General features: G+C 47.2%; 1 protein-coding gene across 1 annotated transcript in view; it reads left to right on the top strand.

The window, feature by feature from the left end:
* The first annotated feature begins 11,371 nt into the window (after positions 1-11,371).
* KLHDC8A (kelch domain containing 8A) overlaps positions 11,372-18,331 on the top strand; it is a 57,793-nt gene continuing 50,833 nt past the window's right edge. Inside the window, exon 1 of the mRNA XM_083172997.1 lies at positions 11,372-11,462. The gene's annotated coding sequence lies outside the window, so the exon portion shown is untranslated. The remainder of the gene's footprint in view (positions 11,463-18,331) is intronic.

Raw genomic sequence — 18,331 nt, 5'->3', positions numbered from 1 at the left:
GCCAACCCTAACACAAAGGGAAGGCAGCCATTTTGTAAAGTGAACAATAGTCATATAAATTCAGCCTATCTTTTGCAAAATGTACACCCTTCCCATTTCAAAGTGTACATCCATTGGGGAAAGGGTGCACCTAGTGATGCCCCTTTGCAACTTGAGAGGACAGTGAATATTCCAGCCCATATGACCCTTGGCCTTCAAAATTTTAGCAAATCACAAGATGACATACTATGCCTCTCTAATGGGACTGGCTGCATACTGTGTTCTTTCTGTCTTCTTGAACATGTATTTTCTTTCTGAACCAATTTGGCACCAGGCTATCATCCCATCTTTGCAGGATGACACCAGCGAAACAAAGTGATTTATTTGTTCAGCTTCAAGGCTTCTTTTTATTCCTGTCACACTTCGTGCATTGTGTATTATTGTAGATATCCAAGCACATTTTTTCAGAAAACTGCTGAGTTTCAGAGAAGCCAGTCACTGGTATGCCTGACCAATTAGGGGACGAACTTCGCAGAAGGAAGGGGGAGTTCACTTCTCCCCAAAAAATGATCAAGCTCAAAACTCAGAATCAGCTTTATTGGCCAGGTATACTTGTGTATACTAGGAATTTATTTTGGATTGCTGTGCCAGGTAGGTAACAAATAAACAGAGACAGTACAGAATATATAACACATATAGATATACCCTGGGGAGGATGATGGACAAGGACAGGTGAGACACAGCTCCTAGGAAGCCATCAGCGGCACCGTCTTGGTCATTGGTACTTCCAGGGCAGCAGCAGGGCCTAACAGGCCAATTTTGTTATCAGCATATTACAGTCCTGAGGTTGTCCTTCTGTGAAGCTGAGGGGTGGACCATGGTGTCCGGAGGCCATGGCTGGGGGGTGAGCCGGTTTGAGGGTGTGAGGTCGCCGGCCAAAGCTAGGCCTTCACTGGGCTGTGGGCTCATAACCGCTTTCCGCAGAGGCAAGCGCCTTACCTCCTCCTTTGGGGATTCTTCCCATGAGGGCCTCTTCTAGGTTTTCCAGGAGCTGGGACGTTGCGTGGGGTGGATAGACTCTCACAGCTGTTTCCGGAGGTCACGGCCAGGGATCATGCAAGCCAGGATGCTTCTCCTACTGGGGTCTTGGTTGTGGATCTCCAGACCGGCGAGGCGTCCTCATGTCTTTCACTGGGGGTCGTGTCCGTGGCCAAGGATCCTGCTGGCTGGTTTGCTCCCCCTCCGGGGGTCTTGGTTGGGAATCCTCCAGTCCGGGTGTGTCACCAGCTGGGATGCTGCCCATCTCCAGGCCGGGGTCACCAGTGGCATTGCATCCACCATCGCCTTTTCACCCGCGAGGTCTCTGGGGGGGGTCGGCCGCACACTGTACGCTGAAGCACCTCTTCTCTGGGGGCCCAGGATGGGAGCTCCACGTGCATGCGACCCTCATCGGATGTTACTCGACCTCCAAGTACTTAGTCCTCAGTAAGTTTGACATTTGTTGCTTATTAAATGACAGGTTCATAAATAACCCCCTACCAAACTACAAACTGGAAGGGAAGCTTCAGCTGCCATACTGTAGCTGCCTTAGGGAACACAAACATAAAGTTCCGCAGCAGGGCGTTATTCATGTATCAGTTTTTCTCTAAGACCAATGTATTGATGTCCCACTTTGGGCTCAATAAAAGTATCCTTTTATTGAGCCCATAGTGGGATATCAAACGTCCTGTTTGTGTTCCCTAAGGCAGCTACAGTATGGCAGCTGAAGCATCCATTCCAGTTTATCATTTTCCAGGTTTCTCCATATTACACAAGTCTGGTCTCTTCAAGACCTCAGACTTATGGGCCCTACACACATAGCGATGTGTGCAGGGCTACCTAGCTATGCTAGGTCGGGCTGTGCTGCGCCGCTATCGCATAGCACACAGAGCGAGCTGTCAGCTCTGTGTGCTAAGCGAGCAGAGAGCGCCAGTGTTCTCCGGTGGGAGAACACTGCCGATGCCGAGATTGATGGACACTTCATCAATCTCGGCCAGCGATAAAGACGTGCGGGGACGCGCACTGCTGCCGATATAGCCCCCACACATACACCGATGTGAGGGCATTTGCTAAGCGACTTTGCTAAACTAAGCAAAATTGCTTAGAAAATGCCTTAATATCGGCATGTGTGTAGGCCGTATAAGGCTGAGAAGCACAGCCAAACCAAATACAGAGAGGAATCTGGTATCGGAGCATATATAAGTAATACAATAACATGGCCACTTCTATTCTGTATTTCATCAGGCAGGCTACAGATCATGAATCCCTATGAGAAAAGCCCTAGAAGAATGTGAGAGTTTTTTTTATATCCTTGTATGTCCTGCATTATGGGAAGAGGTCAGTGTCCGGGACCAGTGCTACACCTATAGGATATAAATTACAGGCATCATAATCTGGCACATTCCTCAGTCCAGTGCTGGACTGTGACATTCCGGACCTCCCGGGGGAATGCGATGATAGGAGCCCATGCTTGAATGGTGTGGCTAGTTACCACTGGGTGAGATTTAGATGATAAACAATTAAAAAAAAATTTTTTATAGCACTGAGAAAAAAACTAATAATAGATATCATATTCAAGTCAACCTTGCAAAAGTTTGTGGACACGGTTTATAACCAGCATGTTATGTCCACGCATTGCACACACTAAGGACATTATTCTGCTTTACTCACAGCCTTGCGAGTCCATCAGACCCTGGCCGCCTCCCCCCTCACATGTGGCAATCCCCAGCAAATCCCTGCACGGCTGCGAATGGATGATTTGCATAATCATCCATTCGCAGCCGGGGACAAATCATTCAATGGTCAGCAACCATCGAATGATTTGGCCAGCGCTCGGCAGCTGCACGTGTGCATAAATTACTTTGTGCATGCGCAGTCGCAGAAAATTTCAGATTCACATGCTGGGGGTCAGATTGAACCAGAATAAGGTCCTATATACTGGGCAGACATTAGACAAATTCTGCACATTTGCTGGGATTTGTAAGTACTGACAGAAATACAGTTAGACAGTTAGACAGTAGTTTGGCAGTGGCATTGCATACAGAGTTCTTAGAGCTTACAACAGTGACCCATGACATGAGCAGAATAACGGAACAGTTGTTTAAAATTAGATTTGAACAACATTGAATATTTTGGATTTGAAGTATATTATATGCATGCAGTAGCTTTGGACTTGTAGTGGGAGGGAACACATGGTCAACTCAACCACGGAATTGTTTGTATAGCACTTTTCAAGTTTCCAGTTTATAGATGCAAAAAGCCACTCTGGTCACTTATAAACATTCTGCATAATAGGCTTACATCCTCTGAATTTTAGAATCAGACATTCAGTAGGTCTGGAAATTCCAGTCAGATCTTAAGGCCCACACACACTGGGCCACTTTCACCTGAAAGCTGCTCAGTTTACGCGTTTGAGCAACTTTCAGCTTGAAAGCCACCCAGTGTGTACGGGGCAGCGATGAGCTCTGATGCATGCTCAGGCATCATTGCTGGCCCAGCCGCTCATCTCCCCGCTATGGAAAGCCGTCCACCTGGGGAAAACCGCTAAAACTGGTGAAAAAATACTCAGTGTTTTTGTGCCCAGCAATTTTCCCCATAATAGTTACTCATAAACGCTGGGCAAAAATGCCCAGTGTGTATGGACTTTTTTTATTTTTTTTATTTCATCAGTGTATGGACCTTTAGAATTCCTTTCTTTTCATGGTGGCAAAGGGGATAAATTACTTAAAACTAGGAGTAATGGAACTTTGGTACCCTTGCTGAAATGGGTTGTTGTTTTTGTTTTGTTTTTTAAATACAGTTTTTAACATCCCAGCAAAACAATCCATAATGTTTAAAATGTTTGTGATTTCAATGTTTCTTTCCAATCTCTGGATTTATATTCAATGAACTGGAGACAGGTAAAAATGTAGCTGTTATTGACAAAGACATCCAAAGCGTTTCGTCAACACAACTTCATCAGGGGATTTACACTGGGAATGGTACAGAAAACATAATATGGACCATAAGTACAATTTACTTCATATTACTTTTTCTGGGAGGTACTGGAATTTAGTTGTTTGTATCCATTCTGTTTGTCCCTCACTAACAGGAGGGACCCACTGGAGTTGCTGCTTAACCTCAGCACAACACAGAGACCATGGGCCAAATGTAATAGGGTGAGAGTTTCAGAAAGTGAGAGGTTTTAGGAGAGTTTTCCCCCTTTTTTAAAGCGGCAATCAATTACACTGCAAAACCAGGTTGATTTTGCCATGTAATTGATTGCTGCTTTAAAAAAAATGGAAACACTCTCCCATAATCTCTCACTTTCTGAAACGCTCACCCTATTACATTTGGCCCCATATCCATTTGTCTGTACAGTTTTTAACATATTCTGTCTTCACATTCTTTACTTAGAGTATCCTTAAGTACTCATAGACACTAGGAAAAGCACCAGTGGTGGAACTTCTAAGTGGCAGGGCCAGGTGCAAAAATATAATTTAGGCCCCCTCCTCTGCCTCAACTCAAGATTACATTGTTGGTCTGTTCAGCAATAGGCCCCTAGTCCTTAGGGGCCCCAATGACATGCACCTGCTACACCAATGTTAGTTTCGCCTCTGGAAAGCACTCATCACTGCAGCTGCACACGTGCTTCACAAGCAGGCATTTTCTTTTTCTATTAGCGATTTCCTATGGGACGATTTCATTTGAATTTAAATAATGGGATTTGTAAGGAATCATTTCAAACAAAGGCAATCTCAATTACTGAGCACATCAGCTTGAAATAATATTCAAGTGTTACCCTTTCTCTTTTATGTTTTCCAGGGCTTCTCAGAGGAAATTTGTAACAAAGAATATATAGCAGTGTGATCTTATGTATAGTGGTAGATTATATTAGTCCACATGCTGTATTCTGGTGAGAGGAGGTTACCAGCATGTCAGAGACACAACCAGCAAGCACCAGCGCTCCAGAGATGGGGGGGGGGGGGCGTATTCAGACCTGATCGCAGTATAAATTTGTTCTCAAAATGGGCAAAACCATGTGCACTGCAGGTGGGGGCGATGTTACGTGCAGAGAGAGTTAGATTTGTGTGAGTTATTTGTTTCTGTGCAGGGCAAAAACTGGCTGCATTATTTTTAGACTGCAATTTAAATTTCAGTTTCAACACACCCCACCCAAATTTAACTCTCTCTGCACATGTTACGTCTGCCCCACCTGCAGTGCACATGGTTTTGCCCATTTTGAGAACAAATTTGGGTACTTGTTTCCTAGCACGGCCACACCGATTTACATCGGGGTGGTCGTGTCGGAAAAATCGGGTCGATCGCATCGCATGCGATTTGGTCGCATGCGATGCGATCGACGCGACCGACCGATTTTCGACCCGATTTTTTGATTGAATGAAATGTAAATCGGGTCCCTGGGACCCGATTTTACATTGGATTCAATGTAAAATATTCCCAACCCCCCCAAATTTAACGGCGTACACCCCACCCCACGATAGACGCCAACCCGAAGCGTGGCGAGCGCAGCGAGCCCGCGAGGGGCGGCGGTGCGCGTCCTCCGACCTTTTCATTCCCCTACTATCCACGTCGGCGTGGAGTTGAGAATAGAATAGTGTGGCGAGCGCAGCGAGCCACCGAGCCCGAAGCGTGGCGAGCGGACGCGTATACCTGTGAAGTTATACGCGTCCCCTCGCGGGGCTCGCTGCGCTCGCCACACTTCGGGCTCGGTGGCTCGCTGCGCTCGCCACACTATTCTGTTCTCAACTCCACGCCGACGTGGATAGTAGGGGAATGAAAAGGTCGGAGGACGCGCACCGCCGCCCCTCGCAGGCTCGCTGCGCTCGCCACGCTTCGGGTTGGCGTCTATCGTGGGGTGACGACGGGGACATCTATAATGTGAAATGGGTCATATTGGCCCATTTCACATTTTTCACATTTTCTCACGATTTCAATGTTAAAAAATATTTTAACATTGAAGCCTATGGAAAAATCGGGGGCATCGCGTCGGGACCAATGTTAATGGTCCCGACCGACGCGATGCCCCCGATATTTTACCTTTCCCGACACGATTTCAATGTTAAAATATTTTTTAACATTGAAGCCTATGGAAATATCGGGGGCATCGCGTCGGTCGCGTCGGGACCAATGTTAATGGTCCCGACCGACGCGATGCCCCCGATATTGTGTCCTAGCCGGCAAAATGGACCTGATTTCAAAGGAAATCGGGTCCATCGTATGGATCGTGTACCTTAACTTAAAGGTACACGATCCATAAGATTGTGGCCGTGCTAGGAAACAAGTACCCAAATTTGTTCTGCGATCAGATCTGAATAAGGGCCCCTGTGGGAAAACTTAAAGGGGCATGACCTTGGTTGGGGCCACGGTCTCACCCCGTTTTCCTCACTGCAGGGGTCTGCGAGGTGCGGGTTGCCCCTAGAGAGCCTTAGCTGCAGTGCTGGCTCCCACACTTAGTGGGAGCAGTGCAGCGCAGCAACTGGCCCCTGTCACTGACCAGGAAAACAGGAGTTGGAACTTTGCTGTCACCCATCAGCAGGTGACACCTGGGCACGGTCATAGTAACGCAGCTGGAGGGACAGAAGCAGATATCTGCATGGGCTCGTACAATATCCTGGTGCACAGCATGTCAACTAATCTTACCCCCCCCCCCCCCCAGTGGCAAACGCAGGATTTTCAGAAGGGGGTTTCCAGAGGGGCGGAGCAAAGCACGGAGATGGACACTTAGGTGACCCAGTATATGTCGGGTCAGTTAAAGTATTATAGATAGACCAAATGTATATAAATAATAATAATTTTAAAAAAATATGCACAATCTGCATAGCACTATCCGCACTTTAATGTACCAGTCTTGAAGAAAATACCTATTTGGTCTTGAAACGTCGACTTGATGTACACCATTCACCTTATGGATAAAAAGCCTATTTACTCTAAGCCCGTGGAGTGCCGTTTTTCCTTACTGGTCCTAAAAAAACCCAGAAGGTACCTGAGACTTATCAATAATTAGGAAGGCACCCCGGCAAGTTGCTTTATCATCCAGAGTGCCGAACATCCGGATTTATTTATATATATATATATATATATATATATATATATATATATATATATATATATATATATATATACATAGTATCCGAAGGTCCGGCACTCCCAATGATGTTTTTTAGCTTGGGCTGGTGCCTGCACAAATGAGGTTACAAAGTCTGGTGTAGGTGCGGCACTCAGCGCGATGATGCAAAATAAATGTACCAACAACAGTGGTTTGAGACAACGTTTCAGTTGTATTTCTCACAACTTTTTTCAAGTCATACAGTGTAGAACAGAAACAAACATACCTTTATAGCTGAACAAACACCCTTGTGACATGTGAAGCCTGGACGAGACGCGCATCCGGCATGGACACCATGCGATGACGTCATCGTGCTGGCTGAAATCAGTGACAACAAAAAACCATCACCATGGCAACCAACAGTGCTGCGGGAAGAAGAGAGAACAGTCCGTAAGAATACATGAAGCATAATCAAATAAATGCACAAGCAATATACCAAGTCTAAGCACACATACTGTATATCGTGGCAAAAGCCGGTGGGTGAAAGTAGAGTAATCCACCTGTGCTATCGATAGCACGCTAATGAGGCACTTTCGTTGAGGCCCCGGGGTGCTAGGACATCCAATCTGTGTATCCACTGTGCCTCTCTTTTGCGAAGCAACAGTGCACTATTACCGCCTCTAAGTAGTGGTGGTATCGTGTCGATGATGCGGTAACGTAATGAATTAATGGGATGTTTCAATTCAGCGAAATGCCTAGCGACTGGCTGTTCGCTGGTGCCAGATTGGATGGCTTTGCGGATGGCAGAGTGATGCGCTGCCATCCATTCTTTGAACTTGCACTCCGTTTTGCCAAAATAAGAGAGCCCACAAGGGCAGATCAATTGGTAAACCACATGGCTGGTGTCGCAATTGACAGGGTGTTTAATGGCAATTTTGGTGCCATTGTGGGGATGGGGAAAGGAGGCGCCCGGGAGCATGAACTGGCAGGTGACACAACCGCATCTGGTGCAACCTGCTGGTTTGGTTTGTAGAAAGGATTTGGTAGCGGGCATGGTTTGCTGCAATCGGGATACATCTGCCTTGACTAACCAATCTTTTAAGTTGCGGCCGCGGGAATAACAGGGCATGAGGTTGGTAGCATTGAATGGCAAGTAGGAATCTGACGCAACTACTGGCCAGTGTTTTTTGGCTGAGTGCGTGATGGCAGGGGAGGTTAGGGTGAATTTGTTAACCCACGGGAATTTACTACCGGCTTGGGTAGTAGGGGAACGTTTGATGAGGAGGCTATCTTGATTAAAAGTAAGAGCCTTCGTTTTAGCCTCCGTGAGAAGTTGTCGGGAGTAACTTCTGTCTGAAAATTTGGCAATGAGCTCATCAATTTGCTGGATGGCTACATCGCGGTTGCTATTGATTCGCAAGATGCAAATCATCTGCGAAAAGGGTAAGCCGCGTTTAAGACCCGCGGGGTGACAATTGCTGTATTTGAGGGGCAGGTTTCTATCGGTGGGTTTTTTGTATAACGTGGTGGTGATGCGGTTGGATTTTAAAGTAACAGTAACATATACATACATATAGTACATATATATATATATATATACATACAGGGGCATCAACAGCAGTGTAGACCCCTGGGCATAACAATGTATTGCGGCACTTACCGATCCTCCAGCGGTAGGGGTGGGGGAAGCTTTGCCCCGGGTGGTAGGGGGTATTATATTAACTGCTCAGCATGTAGGGCCTGGATCAGTAATTTCCACTAATTACCCCTTTACTGCACAGATGGTGGGAGATGGGGTGGGAGAAGGGGGCATTGGGCTGAATGAAAGGGCCCTGATACATAACTTCCAGGGTGGTAGAGGATGTTTAATATACAGAGGAGGGGTGTATAGTGGAGTGGGCTTATTATTCATAATTTTCTGGTGGGAAGACAGCTTGCTTGACTGCAGATATCTCCAGTTCCCAGATTTCTTAGATTTTAATGGAATTAAAAACTAGAGAATCCTACCTACCAAATTGTATTGGGGACTAGGGGATGAGAGTTCAGGAGGCAGAGCAATCTGCCAACGAGAATATAAAACTACATACCAGGTGTGTGGAGCTGGAGCAGTAACCAGCTGCTGGAAGGCTGATATCTCTGATTTTGGGAACAGTAGAGACAAGCTACTAGTGTCCATCAAAGGGGGAGAGTCCCAGCTTTTGGAATATACCCTCAAAAAAACTCTAAGTCAGACAGGACCTGAAATATCTGACTGGGAAGAGCAATTAATAGGCTTGGATGGGGACCACTGCTTTGAAGTTAGATATCTCCGGTTTCCAAGGGCCGATTTTTAAAATTCTTATACCCATGGAAAGAGGGGACCCTCAGCTTTCAGCATAGGGTCCTTAGACTCCTGGGGGGGTTTCTGGGTACTCAGAAACCCCCCTGCGTGCGCTACTGCCCCCCCCCCCCACACACACACACACGTAAAGCCTAACCCATCCCTCCCACAGCCTAGGCCTCCTTTTCTGCAGCCTAACCTTAACCTTCCACCTAGTGCCTAAGACTAACCCTAACACTGTCAGGCTTTTAAGCACCAGGGTTCTGATGCCAGGGCTCTTACTGCTGACATTGCCGGGATATTGAAATCACATCTGCTGCAGTCCCTCCATTTCTCATCACATCACCCATAGATTTCTATAGGTGCAGCAGTGCACTGATACGTGTTGATCCATGTTGACTGTGTCAACATTCGGGACAAAAAATGCACGTTGACGTTTTGACTGTCGAACTCCCCCATGTCAACCTAATGACCCTGTCGACCTAAAGCCATGTTTTGATTGTGTCGACATAAGGCCTGTCGAGCTTCAGTGGTCGACCTAATGCATGTAGACCTTCCTGTGGTTGACCTAATAATCCACACCCCACTACACACCCTCTACCCATTATAGAGGGTTATTCTAGTTCACTCTTTCTGACAAATTCCTTCTTAGATGGACAAAACCATGTGCACTGCAGGGGGGCAGATGTTACTTGTGAGAGAGTTAGATTTGGGTGGGGTTTTACTTCAATGTGAGATCTATATTGCAGTGTAAAAATAAAGCAGCCAGTATTTACCCTGCACAGGAACAAAATAACTCACCCAAATCTAATTCTCTCTGCACATTTTACATCTGCCCCCCTGCAGTGCACACGGTTTTGTCCATCTAAGAAGGATTTTGTCAGAAAGAGTGAACTAGAATAAGGTTCATAGATACACATGTTACTTATTACTTACCCTATGTTTTCTATACCACTTTACATGTTTCTTTCTGTTTTTATATTTCCTTTATAAATTTCTATTCTCTGCTTATAGCCCGGTATATTTGTTTATTTGAGTTGAGGTTGTACACTGTTCCATGCCTTTTTATGTTTGCCATGTTTATGACATATTTTGTTATTTTACTTTCTACGGCTGCAAATTCTGCACTTAAAAAAGTCATCAAGTAGAAGTATTAAGCCGGAAAAATCATTAAGTATTATTTAACACAACTGGGTTGTGCTTTTTACTTTGTACACACATGAAGAAAGTTGCATCTTCTGGCAATAATTGTTCAAATATATTAATTCCTATAGTCTTTTTTATGTACGCTGCACCACATGTCATTTATCTCCGTGATTCTCTGCGATAATCTTTTTATTATAGTCACTGATGAACACAGTAGTTCAATCTGAGTACATGTCGTAAAATTAACTGTTTTTGCTTGTTAGAAACAATTGTAAAGACGTATAAGAATAATTGAAGTTGTTTATCATAAGACTTTATTTTTATAGTTACATATTAAACATGGTTCATGACTGAACATAAATGTAATTTAAAAAAAATGCAAACTTGTAGGATTACAAAGAATCTGTCCTTATATATATTTAGTTATAAAAAAATGTATAACTGCATTTTTGTCTCTGCATTCTTCTAGGAGACTCCACCCAATTCACTGTCTGTCTTTGCACATTATTATCATCATAACTATCATCATCATAATTGTTTATTTATATGGCACCACAAGGGGTCTGCAGCACTTAACTTTAGCAATTTTGGACACATTCATGGAAAATAGAGATTGTTGCATCAGGAGATAGGACATGGTAACGATTATTAGGGTGGCAGAGAGTGGCGTAACTAGGCATAGGCAGCCCCAGCGGTCGCGGGGGGGGAGCCGGCGCCACTAGGGCGAAGGAGGGTCACGGCTCTCTCGGAGCCGAAGGCTGTCCTGTGCAAGCTGCTGGGAGAAAGCTAAGGATGTACTGCTGAGCTGCCTGTAGGTGGCGCTGCAGCGCAGAGATCCTCGGCACTCAGGAAGCTCTTCTATATGTGTCTACAACGCATGGGGCTGCCTGAGACACGAAGATTAACCTGCCTGGAATGGACAACTGACAGGTCTGTGTCCCTTGTTGTGGGTGCCAGCTGGAGGGGCATGGGCAGGGGGTGAAGAATGTGGGCACCATTAATGTATGCTGGTGGCCCAGTGAGCACTATGTTGTACTGGTAGCTGCAGTGAGAAGGGGGAGGGCTGGGTATGTGGAAACTGGGTGCCCTCCATTGCTTGTGGGGGTTATTTGTTTTAGTATTGGTGTTTGTAAGTATGCTGTATGTATGTATAATGTATGTATACTTTGTTTAAATGCTATGTGTGAGTGTGTGTGTGTGTGTGTGTTTTTGTCCTTTGTGTATACTATGTGTGTCTATAGCTTGTGTATATTTATAAATATGCTTTGTGTGTGTGTGTGTATGTATGGTATCTGTGCCTGTATGCCATGTGTGTGTATGTCCTTTGTGTCTATGGTATGTGTGCGTGTATGTCCTGTGTGTGTGTGTCTTGTGTGTCTGTATGGTATGTGTGCTTGTATGTCTTGTGTGTGTGTGTGTGTGTGTGTATATGGTATGTGTGCGTGTATATCCTGTGTGTCTGTATGGTATGTGTGCTTGTATGTCCTGTGTGTGTATATGGTATGTGTGCGTGTATGTCCTGTGTGTCTGTATGGTATGTGTGCGATTACTGTATGTGTGCATGCATGTCCTGTGTGTATGTATGTATGTGCGTGTATGTGATGCATGTCTGTATGGTATATGTGCATGTAAGTCCTGTGTGTCTGTATGGTATGTGTGCGTGTATATCCTGTATGTATTAGAAACATTTCTGGGTAACGCAGGATCTCTCGACAATAAAGTATGTGTATACACACACACACACACACACACACACACATATATATACCTCAAGGCCCCCCTGTCAGCTCTGAAGGGGGTATCTTATTTGTGGATTGGCACTCACACTAAAGGTCCATACACACTGGGCATTTTTGCCCAGTGTGTATGGATAGCGATGTGTTAAGGTGTCCATACACTGTCTGCAATGTCTCGCAGCAGTGTACGGACACCCGATAGCCTGCGAGGACCTTCCCGGCGGCAGGGACGCATGCGATTCGTTGTGATGGATTGCATGCGTCCCTGTTTCCCACCCGCCTTACCACCAGGAGAAACGGGTGGTCGGACGGCCTACCGGTCCGACCACCTGGTCGGGTCAGTTGCGCATGGGAGCGCGCATCGGACCCGACGGCATGTCAGGGAGGGACGACTTGGGCCGATTGGTCGCAATCGCCTTAAGGGTCATTATAGTGTGTGGTATAATATGTAATAGACATTACAGTGTTTTGCATATTGTCTAATAAGCATTGCCACACACCTTTTTGGAATGGGCACACTATAGGTTCTTCATAAATTCTTTGTGTTTTTCTTTAATTTGGGGGGGGGTTATTGAGAGCCGAATTGCTGAGAAACTGTCCTGTTTCTTTTACCAAAAAATGGAAGGAAGGAAAGGAGGGGGGGGCGCCAGAATTTTTTTGGCAGGGGGGAGCAAAATTTCTAGTTACGCCACTGGGCCAGAGACCTAGGGTTTTTTGCCACTGCCGTTAAGAGGAGTATGGACAAAAATAGACCAAGAGATGAAAAAAGCACATGATGGTAGAGGCTTGTTACAACTTACATTCTAGAGGGGAGGGGCAGACAGACAGGGGTGAAACAGAAGGGGTAGCAGTGAGCACATATAGAAGACTAGGGTGAGAGATGGCTGGGTTTTATGAAGAGGGCGGGGATCTTGAGAGCTTGTTTAAAGTTTTGTAGAGCGGTGGAGAGCCACATTATGTTGTAGGTAGCAGATCAAACATGGGAAACATAAATATGATACGGTATAATTAGAAAACGTTAGGCAAGCTGGGAATCAGGAAACCAAGTAAGGCCCACAATTTGTGTGTGGATTCACCTTATTACAGGAATGTCCAAAGTCCGGCCCTGGGGCCAATTGCGGGCCGTGCTGTCATTTCAAGCGGCCCGCAGCCTCCAGCCAGAAGTGGGTGGAGCATCAGATGCGGGACACACAGCACTAAAGGTGGGGCCCCAGCGAGCGTGCCTTTACCTTGCTGTCTGCAGCAGTGAGGAGGTGTCGGCCGCCAAAGTGAGATGTGTTTGGTGACTTTACGGTGAGTATGCAGCCAACCCCTGCAGCTGCAATGGTATATCACCCTCCTCCGCAATCACAGTGACAGCAGTGTGTGGGAAGGGGTGGCAGCAAGGGAGAAGATTGCTCCCGTAACATGCAGAGTGGAGGAGGGCGGCAGCGGGAGCCTAAGCATCTCCTGTCCTTGCAGTTCCTACTTTGCCTCTTCATCCTCTGGCTCACACAAGGGGCTGGAAAACATACAGAGATGGGAGGGGGCAGGCAGGGGGACATACAGTCAATGGGGCAGAGTGGGGGACATACAGTGAAAGAGGGTCAGGCTGGGGGACATACAGTGAATGGGTGCAGTGATGAACATTCAGAGAAGGGGGGGGGGCAAACTGTGGGACATAGTGAATGGGAGTCATGGAGTGAATGGGGGAAGATTGGGGGACATACAGTGAAGGAGGGTCAGGCTTTGGGACATACAGTGAATGGAGGAGCAGGCTGGGGGACATACAGAGAAAGATGGTCAGGCAGGGAAATATACAGTGAAGGGGGCAAAGTGGGGGACATACAGAGAATGGGGGCAGGCTGGAGGAAATACAGAGAAGGAGGGGACAGTCCAGGGAATACACAGTGAAGGGGCAGGCTGGGGGACATAAAGTGAATGGGGGCAGAGTGGGGGACCATTCTGATGCCATTAATGATTCAAAGAAGGGTACTTGTTTCCTAGCACGGCGCCTATCGCATTGTATGCCATAAGACTAAATATAGTATGCGGTGCAATGCGATGCTGCACGATGTTGTACAATAAAAAATTGTATGGCATTTTATGGCGGCAGTACGCCACCTCCGACCTTTTTATACCCCCACTATCCACGTCGGCGTGGAGTTGATTTGATAAAGTGTGGCGAGCTTCGGGCTCGGTGGCTTTCTGCGCTTGCCACACTATATAAAATCAACTCCACGCCGACGTGGATAGTGGGGGTATGAAAAGGTCGGAGGACGCGTACCGCCGCCCCTTGCGGGCCCGCTGCGCTCGCCACGCTCCCCACGCTTCGGGTTCACGTTGATAGTAGGGGTGGCATGGGGCTTCTTTTAACATTGTAAGCACCCATTAGGGTGCTTATACAATAAAAAATCGTATTGCACCGCATCGCATGCATCATATGCGGCTATATGGCATGCAATGCGATGCGATGGCATAAGATGCCATAAGATGAAAAAATTGGGCACTGTGCTAGGAAACAAGTACCCAAAGAATGTCAGGCTGAATGATCGGCCCCCCACATTTTCACCTCACCAAAACTGGCCCTCGTCGCAAAAAGTTTGGACACCCCTTCCTTATTATGTGAAGAGTAATACCCTCTATTGGGGGCTGCATACCGAAGACTGGAGCAGGCATCCCATTGGAAAGAATGAGCTTTGAAGTAACACTTTTTATGTGCATTCTATAAAAAAATAAGTAGCAGCTGATTGGTTGACATGAGTAACTTCTCCAATGACTCAATATTCAACTTTTCTCATAACTTCATACATTTACCCCAGCAAAAAATGGTTGACCCCAGTGGCGGCTCTTACCCTTTTGGAGGAGGGGGCCTGCCGCAATGCGGGACCCGCTGCCGCGCTCCTCGCACCTTCCGGTCCTGGACTCCATTCCCCTGCATGTGGTCAGCGCATGCGCAGTAACTTCATACATACTGCGCATGCGCTGGCCCAAGCCTACATGGGCTGCCTTTGCAGCCTGATTAAGCCAAGAGGCTTAATCAGGTTCCCGGGTCTGGTGCACAGGGGTGCCGAGAGGGGGGGGAAGCAGGTACTAATTACCTGGTCCCAGGCTTGCTGGAGGGGCCTGCCAGGGGCCCTGGTCCGACACCCTCCCGGGCAGCTGCTTCACACACCTACAGCATGTGCTGTGCTGACAGCTTTCAGCACAGCACATGCTGTAGGTGTGTGCTGCTGCTGAGGTGGGGGAGGGGGGAGCAATAACATCCCCCCTCGGCATTAGAGTGTTTTTCACCCACCTTAACATTTTTGGGCGTGGCCTTATTGTGGGATGTGGCCACGCCCCCAAATTTTACCAGGGCCCAGCATTCCTCTCAGCGGCCCTGCTGGCGCATGCGAAGTATCGTCCACGGTACTGCGCATGTGCAGAGCCCATTTTGGGGGAGAGGCATCCCGAAGGGAGGGAACACCTCCCAATGGGACTACTTTGAGTGACTGGCAGGTCGGACTTCCAATAGGAAGTCACATTGAAGCCAGAGCCGTCTCACAGACTCCATCTGGCTTCACTTTAGGCAGAGACAGTGGTGGATTTTACCTGGGGGGACTGCAGCTCAAAGGTAAAAACTGCCACTGGTTGACCCTGATCTAGACAAACTATTAAACTGCTAAACAAATTTTAAAATATTCTCGGCATCTGGCATGTGAATATTTGTTTTAATCTAATATATGGCTGCTATATCTAATATATGGCTGCTGAATTCAGTGTAAAAATCAGATTTCCTCTATCACATCACATTCATTAAATTCACACTAACAAAGTGTAGTAGCTATATCTGAAAAAAGTAAGATCAGTAAAAATTTCAATTAATCCCTTTAAATATTCTCATCATATTAATTTATTTTTTTTTTTTATCGCTAATAAAAGATAAAATGTAAAGTCCCTTTGTTTTAGGGAAATAGGATAGAACCTTTGAAAACCCTCCAGCTGTTGTTGACAGGGCCGTTTCTAGACAATTTAGCTCCCAGGGCGAAGACAAAAAAATGCCCCCCACAGCGCCACACATATATGCCCCCACAGTGACAGCTATTCCCCCAAAGGCCACACATATGCCCCCACAGCGCCACACATATATGCCCCCACAGTGACAGCTATGCCCCAACAGTGCCAAATATGCCCCAGTGCCACACATATATGCCCCCACAGTGCTGGATATGCCCCCACAGCACCACACATATATGCCCCCACAGTGACAGCTATTCCCACACAGTGCCACACATATATGCCTCCAGTGACAGCTATGCCCCAACAGTGCCAAATATGCCCCACAGTGCCACAGATATATGCCCCCACAGTGCCACAGATATATGCCCCTACAGTGCCACATATATGCCCCCACAGTGCCACAGATATATGCCCCCACAGTGCCACAGATATATGCCCCCACAGCGCCACAGATATATGCCCCCACAGTGCTACAGATATATGCCCCCACAGTGCCAAATATGCCCCACAGTGCCGGAAGCAGCATACAGTGACTCACTGTCTCACTCTCTGCGTCTCCCCCTGCTGCCATCGCCTCTGCTGCTGCCTCTCCTTCATCTTCCTTGGGGAGGGGAGGGGAGCGCATCGCATGTCTCTCCTTCCCCTTCACTGAGCTGTCAGCCATTCATACATCGCGGGCTGTCTCCTGATTGGCTGACAGCCCAGTGACATAGTGAGAGGGGAAGGAGAGACGCACGATGCGCTCCCCTCCCATGGGAAATTAATCAGCGGCGCCGGCGGCGGACGGTGAGAGGCGAGCCGAGAGGGGGAGGAAGGGAGGCGGCGCTGGAGGGAGCTGCCGGGCGCCTCGGCTGTTTATTAGAGACGGACAAGCCGTGCGGCGCCCCGGGCTGCTGCACGGCTTGTCCGCCTCTAGAAACGGCCCTGGTTGTTGAACTAAACATCCCGGCATGCCCAGCTACAGTTTTGCTATTTGGCAATGTTAAAACTGTTGCAGGGCCTGCTGGGATGCATATTTTAACAACAGCTGGAGAGCTAAGGCTTCCCCATACCTGATTTAGTGCATCATTGGTCTCTCTATGGACAGTATTCAATGAGGATAATTCGCCCTGTTTCACGGCGAATTTGTGCTATTTTTGCGTTGGAAGGTGATTTTTTGGGTCAGAAAGTGAATCACACTATTCAACGTGCACTTCTCGCCGTCTTTCTAAGTGATTTTCGCCGTGTGTCGCCTTGTAGCAAATCGCCATCTTTTCATGGTGAAGTGGAAAGTGAACTTTTAAAATAAAGTTGTTGTTTTACATTTGGTGTAAAAAAAAATCAGGAATTTTATTCTGTGAAGGGGCATGCTATTTTTATTCATGTGCTTATAGCACATGAATATATATTTATTTTTAAAAAAAATATTTTTTTTTTACACAGAGCAGCCAGCAGGGGGCTGGGAGCCGAGAGCCGCTCATTAGATATTCAGATATTCACTGCACCCGATCATTACATATGCACGATCGGGTGCAGTGAATACCTGGTCCCCTGCTGGCTCTCCCAGGGGGGCAGCCTGTGCTGCCTGGGTCCCGGGGAGCCCTCCTTCTCTCCACATACGTTCTGGGGCAGGCAGGGAGACTTCCATCTCCCTGCCTGCCACCGTCCTCAGGCTCCCTGCGGCGTCCGCCGCAGGGGTTCACACTCGCCGTCAGGGGCAGCGAGCCCCTGCGACGTTGAATAGGGGGGACAGCGAGGCTCCGGAACACGGCGGGCAGTGGCGACTGTGCAGCGAATCCTAAACAGGATTCGCTGCATGCCGTGAATATTTTCATTGAATACTGCCCTATAAAGGAACCAGCAGTTGTCACCCATCACTGCAGAGTTCTAGCGTTGCTCCATTGTCAGTAAATCTTGGTGGAAATGTTCCACCTGTCCACCACTTACACCACTCAGGTTGTTAGGAAAAAAGTCTGGATGGGAATGTAAAAAGTTAATTTTGATTGACATTCTGCAATCAGTATTCTTGTACAGATGTGTTACTGCTACTGCTACATTGTTTCTATGCATAGCAGCATTCTGTAGCGGGACCGCCATGTGTAT

This window comes from Crinia signifera, chromosome 2 (genome assembly GCF_055691185.1).
Source record: "Crinia signifera chromosome 2, ASM5569118v1, whole genome shotgun sequence".
Lineage (NCBI taxonomy): Eukaryota > Metazoa > Chordata > Amphibia > Anura > Myobatrachidae > Crinia > Crinia signifera.
The sequence above is the reverse complement of the archived record's forward strand: the minus strand, read 5'-3'. Positions and strand labels throughout refer to the sequence as shown.